The sequence below is a fragment of the Cibotium barometz genome, chromosome 3 (genome assembly GCF_041138505.1).
Source record: "Cibotium barometz isolate CiBa-2024 chromosome 3, ASM4113850v1, whole genome shotgun sequence".
NCBI lineage: Eukaryota > Viridiplantae > Streptophyta > Polypodiopsida > Cyatheales > Cibotiaceae > Cibotium > Cibotium barometz.
Window position 1 is genome coordinate 43,912,358 of NC_141048.1, and position 7,052 is coordinate 43,919,409.

Below are 7,052 nucleotides of genomic sequence, written 5' to 3' on the forward strand. Positions count from 1 at the left end.
TAATACTATGGATTAACACCTGGCACACCTGATGGATTGTTCACCGGAGCCACATGAGAATCCTATGGATAAGTTATAAATGTAATCATATGGAGTAACTTCCTAATTATAGAATATCCTAATCTGATTCTTTTTTTATGGATGTTGGAACTGTGCACATCAATGACATATGCAATTGGATATGTATTAGACAACATCTAAACTTACCGCCGCGATGAAGATAAGCTTGAAATGGCTTTCAGCAAAGTAATTGGTTCTACATCTGCATCTTCTTCTTCATTTCTTTAGAATGTCTGATTGCCTTGGCCAAGGAGTCAAAAGACTCTGATGTTATATCCGAGCCTAGGTTGGGATTTCTACAGGATCCGAACGGATTCTCCAATGTTGGAACTGATTGATGAAGTGGTTGAAGTGGTGGTGGGCATTGATCTAATGGAGAAACTTCCAACAGCTTTCCCGACCTTTCTTGAACCTCTTCAAGAATGGAAGGTCATCTTTGAGCTCCTTATAGGTGTCAAAGTTGTTGTCATTAAACTTCATGAACCACTCCATTAGCACATCTCCAAAGGTAGCTACAAATTGATCTCTCATTTCAGCTCCTCCAACCTCAAGCCTTTTGGGCCTTATTAACTTTCCATGCTTCTTAAACTTTTAGACATGCATAGATCCTAAGTCTTTTGCCCCTTGCACGTCAAGAAATGTTTATTACTAAAGTTGCTCGCCATTTTGATTTCTCGCGTTGGTCTTGGCTCTACTTCTTTGGAATACTTAAGAATCCCACAATGAATGTGTCTTAAGACCTTGAAACTGGGCTCTCAAAGTGGGTTTAGAGACCTAAACCACTAGCCTTCTTTGCCTTTAAAGTAAAGTCTAAAAGAAGGGATCATCAATCCTTTCCACAGTCTCACATCAAACTTCTCTAGATACTAAATGGGATCTCTAATTCCATCAAATTTTATCATCATCCTTGAGATGTGTATTGGCTTTGTTTTGCCCGACTCTGAGCCTCTAGGTATTATGTTTGTGGCAACTCCCCTTCCTATTTCAAATGCTAGTGTAAGTATGTCTTCTACATTATTCACATGGCAATGGAATATAAGGAGTCATTGCACAAAATCGTAAGCGTGTCTTCTGCATTATTCACATGGCAATGGAATATAAGGAGTCATTGCACAAAACCCTATGCTTCAAAGGTAGGGATTTCTTACTCCATAGGTTCTAGGGCTATACAGTTTCCAATGGTACTTGTTGCAGCATAGCTTTAAGGTTTCTGGCTCGCTATGACTAAAGACATATTAAATAAGTGCCCTTGTAGACCCCTTGGGTCTAAGGTAGTCCCGGACATTAGCTCTTTACCCTTCCCTATGTTCCATGTTCCTCATATGTATAAAGAAGAATTGGAACTTGGTTCCATGGAGAAGAAGCTTCTATAACCAGTTCCTTGAGAAGGCAAGGCCCATGCTTGCACTGTGTGTGTGCTTAGTGTTGCGTGTTATCCCATCTCAGGATCGATACCAAATGTTTGAAACATTACGGTATCCTAGTTTGACTACTTCGTGAGGGATCGAGAACCTTGAGGTTCCTAGTCCTACTCATGCTCCTTTATTGAAGCTTTGCCCAAAAATAAGGCCATTTAATGGCCTTTTTATGAAGTTTATGACACTATTTACAAAGCCAGTTGGTGAATTTGGGGCCTAGAGGACGATGGGTGGCTCTTGTTTCTAGGTGCTCTATTGTTTCTCCATTCACATCTATGTTTAGTTGGCTTGTTTCTTCCCAAATATCCTTTCTTGAGGTGGATCGAAAGGAGTCTAGCATTTTTAATAGAGGAGTGCTCTATTGAGTGCTAGATGTTTATCGTGACTAAAACCTATGTGAGTTTGAGGAAGTGTGGTTTAATGCACTATGGTCAATTATATTATCATTTTTATTAATTAATGCAGATCAAGGTTTTGCTCTCGTGAAATGGTCTTTGATGCTTCTTGAGGTAGTCTAGAACTAACTTTAGACATGTGTATTCTCTCCTCAAGTTGTTTTATGTATATTGAGTCAAGTCTATAGACTCATGCCTTTTTGCATAAAACTAGACTCAAGTACTTTATTTTTATAAAATAGGTCTACCTAGGACACATAATGTTATGCAAGATGATAGGGTTGGTGAGAAATTATTGGTAATAATTGTAGTACTTTAATGCCTAAAAATGTGCGAAGGATAAGAAATTTTCCTAGAAATTATAGCTGGTACAAATTGTATGACAAGGAAATTCTTAAAGGACACGAGTCCTTTACGAGTCTTTAAGGTAGTAATAATTGATGGTGCAATATTAGGTATACCTACCTCTAGACTGATGTCTAATTGATTCAAGTCTCTAGACTCACGTATACAGGTTCACGTTTGTAAGCTCATGCCTTTTTTTTGGGTTGTGGGCTCACATCTCCCAAGCCAATAGCTTGTTGCTCATTTGGCCTAGTTTTTAGACTTTAATGGGGATGATTAAGGACCTTGATGGGGATGATTAAGGACCTTTAATGGGGATGATTAAGGACCTTAATGGGGATGATTAAGGACCTTGATGGGGATGATTAAGGACCCCACTTGTTCGTCTAATCCATATCGTCCACCTTCACCTCGGCAAACCTCTGTCGCTTTATCCCATCGGCATCCATCTTCCAATTCAACCACTCCATAATGTTATGTGCATTTTGTAACTTTGTGCCATTAACATCAAGCTACTCTGTGGTGAGTGTATGTTTAATGACAACACCTGCACCATCATGTTTCCCCTTGCCATGACCACTTCCAAAAAAGTTTCAACACAAGCAAAGACCAGTTCTAGAGTAGTACCTTCCAAAGCCAAAAAATGAAGAGATAAGATATGTAGAAAGTGTCACCAATTAAGAAGTGTGTAATGTGTTCACTTAGAGTAAACTATGTACTGTGTGCATTCTATTGTCCTCTTTGTATTGTGTATTGTGCATTGTGTACTATGTGTAGCCTACCATCCTCTTTGTACTAAGAAATAGAACTATATCTGAATGACTCTATTGTGAACCATATATTGAAATGGTACCATGTCTGTGTTGCATTTTGAAAGGAAATTACTCACTAGAAAAATCTAAAGGCAAATTATAATAGCAAAAGAGATGCTTAAGAGAAGGGGAATAGTGAATAAGAAGTGTTACCTCCAAGTGAAGTAAAAAAGCGATTCAAAGTGTTACCTTCCCACAATGAATAAAAATTGTTACCTCCCAATTCAAAGAGCGAGCTCCTTGAATTGAGATTGAGATGCAGCACCATTTGAGCAAACCTAGTGTGGCTTAAACTTTAAGCCTTTAGACTCTAACCACTCATGGTGCTACAAAAAACAATGTTGCACAAATAACGTGTCATGTATTTTGTCATTAAAGATATAGAAAACATATTTAGATTATTCAACTAGGCATGTATAAGATATATCTTGAACATATAAAGGCTTTCAAGTTGGTAAATAAGTAAAAGTATATAGAGGACTTGTAGAATAACATGAAGTTAATTTTAGATGTATTATACTTATACTTCAGTGTTAAATGGTGATGAGAGAAGCCAAAAATCTAGCATATAGGAGTTGAGTCTAGACTTTGTCCTTAGTTGATGTCGGTGGTCAATCTGACGGACAAGACCGTCGCTCACTGATTGAAGACAGATCTGTCAATGCCTAAGTCAATAGGTTCAAAACTCATAGAATAATTAGAGAAACACACAGAAAGCATAGAAGCTCACTCGCTCACTCGCTCACTCAGACAATACATAATGAATAATGTGCAAACACACTATATTGCTATGCTCTTCAAAACTCATACAATACCTTGTCTTACTCTCTATCCTCTCTATTTCCCTTTTCTCCTAGTTGTTTCCTATTGTTTAATATCTTGGAAGGACCCTCTTTCTTGTCCCACCGTTGGCCTTTTTGTTACAAGAACATTCTATTACAAGACTGTTACAATAATTGCATATGGTTATAACGTGCGTGCATGTGTGCTATCGTATGTTCGTTGCCATCTATTATCAGCCTATGTTTGCCTCTACCAATTTTTTAGGTCCCACGAGTCTGCAACGTCTGTTAGTAGATAGTCAACACCTAGCACACCCGGTGGCTCTGCGCCAATTAGCAGGCAGCTGCTTCAAAGGTTAATCAGAATGATTGACGGAGCAGTGGGGGTGGCCTAGTGTTGTCTGACTGAAGCCGCCCTTTGTTCTTCCACTAGTGCGTGTCTGCTATACCTGGGGATCATATCCTAAGTCTCCCCTATTATCACATGGCTATATTATATCAAAAACTCTATTTGCATTAGCATGTGCAGCTTGATAATTTAAAGAAATAAAGAATGCGTACTTGGTTTTAGTAAGAAAGATCCAACATATGTACTTTTTAGAAACCTCTCGTGCTTCTATTCCTTTTGCATGGATGAAGTCTGGGACCAATGCACCATATTGGATCTTACTTGGTCATGGAGTTTGAAGAAGCTAGAACCCACCACAGTGCAGAATGCTACTCCCATGATGATGAAGATGACATCTTATACTCCATGGAGAATGAGAAGTTGGCAGACATGGTGGAGTTGGGAGATTATTTTTCAATGATCAGTGCACTATCAAATGCAGACAATAAGGACTACTACATAGTATTATGTAAGCATTTAAAAAGTGTCCTCACAGAGTAGCTAGAAGATGGTTGGGGCAATGTTTTCAACATCATTGTGATGAAGTGTTACATGGTGTGGATTACCAAAACCTCTTATTATTGAATGTTATGGTGCCTATTTTCATTACAACACATGCAGTATGGCTCAAGTAGTGTTCTAAAGGACTCTACTTAGAACTCTGATGTTTAGTTGCATGTCAAGTGTTTCTTCCTTGCAACAATATATGCCCCCCATCATTCTAAAAACTGAAAGAATAGCTAAGATCCAATATAAATTATGAGTTCCAATTAATCAAAAGGGTTTTGTATTTCATTACTATACCTGAATAATCTTTACATTAAAAAGAGAGGCCAATTGGGGTTAAGTCCCCTTCACCATATGATATGTTTTGGAGATGCTACAAAGTATGTGAATGGCTTAACAAAAAAAAAAACCTAAGAGAATGTTTAATTACAATCAAATGTTTAATTACAATCAAATGGGAAGTTCTAACAAAAAGGGTTCTTCTACCAAAGCATTTCCTTTCGCTACCGCCGTTAGTCCCCAATCTGAGCTAAATCTACTTAACCATTACATTAGCAACACATGTAATCTTAATTTTACCTAATCCTCATCTTCAAACCCTAAATCCTAGGAGATGGCGTGGACTGGCAGCCGTGGCTTCTTGACGTCTGACGCACATCCTCTTTGAGATCGTCAGGGCTTGTCCAAGATTTGGAGCTACGAAAGAAGGGAACGTGGTGCTGAGACTTGAGTTCAGTAGGGCATCAGCAGAGCCCATCGTCGTGAGTGCTGTCAAGCAGGCCATCCACAGTAGGTTGTCGTGAGCTTCTGACAGCATTCAGTAGGCCGTCCACAGCACAGCAGGCCATCCAGGCCCCTTAATCCACACTTAATTTCCCTTAAAGCTCCTCAATTGCTTATTAATCACATACAATCCTTAAGTCCTCAAGCATTATGGATTTTGTGACCCTAATCATCCTTACTATGCTTATTAGGCTATTAATTACATTGTTGTGCTGATTAGTCGCATGGCCATTGCTCTCTAATTCACATTACCATATTCATTAATGGTATAAGATTGTAGTGGGAAGCAGATGTATTGCATGCTTCCCACTTCAAGTATATTGTACAAGAGCCCATCGTTGTGAGCGCTGTCAAGCAGGTTGTACACAATAGGTCGCCATGACGTTCTGACAGCATCGAGCAGGCCGTCCACAGTAGCAGGCCATCTAGGGTTCTTAATCCGCGCTTAATCTCCCTTATGGTTATTAAATCTCCTCAATTTCTTATTAATCACATACAATCCTTAAATCCTCAAGCATTATGGGTTTTGTGACCCTAATCATCCTTACTATGCTTATTAGGGTTTTAATTACATTGTTGTGTCAACCCAAATGGAAGCATAAACTCCTGTGTTCTGTAACAAATGTAGTTTTAGCTTTTTCCTCCAGAGTAATAGAAATTTGGTTATATCTTGCTAAGAAGTTGTATGCTTCCTTTCCAGTTACCCATTTGAGTACGCGTTTTGAATATGGAAACAAGGGGTAATGATCTCGTCTTGTTGTTGCATTCGAGTATGTGTTTTGAATACGACAAGGGTTAATGATCTCGTCTTGTTACTGCATTGAACTTATTGAGATTGATGCATATTCGCAATTTTTCATTCTTCTTAGGCACAACCACAATGGGTGACATCCAATCCGAATGTTCAATCTCATAGATGAATCCGCATTCAATGAGCTTGTCTATCTCTTCTTTAACAATTTTATTATACGTTGGATTCATTGATAAGGTCACTGATGGATAGGTTTAGCATTTGGTACCATGGGGATTGTGTGATGCACAACCTCAACCGGTGCTCCTTTCATATCATGGTAAGTCCATGGGAAGCAATCCTTATATTCCTTGAGCAGGTCAATTAGTTTAGCTTCCTAACTTAGAGTGAGGTCTTTTGCTATAAAGGCCGGCTTAGGGTGGTCTTCCCCAGGTTCAACCAAATCTACTTCCTTTCCTTTAGCCGGGCCATCATAGATTCCTTCTACTTCACTTGTCGGTTTTTGTGTGGCCATCATAGATTCCTTCTACTTCACTTGTCGGTTTTTGTGTGGCATTATCAAATACTAACGTACGGTCCCTAATTGTAAAAGATTTATAGTGCTCAAGGCAAGGCGTAAGTGAGATGTTAGCTCCTGATTTTCTTCAACTACCTTACCTGCAACTTCCACTTCCTACTCTTTGCTCTTCTTCTGCCTAGTGGAACGATTACGTTTTGGTTCATCTCGGTGACATCAATTTTGGCTATCAACTCAGTGGGAAGAGGGCTGCAATACATAACTTTTTGTAATTCCTCTCCCCAATCGTTAAAT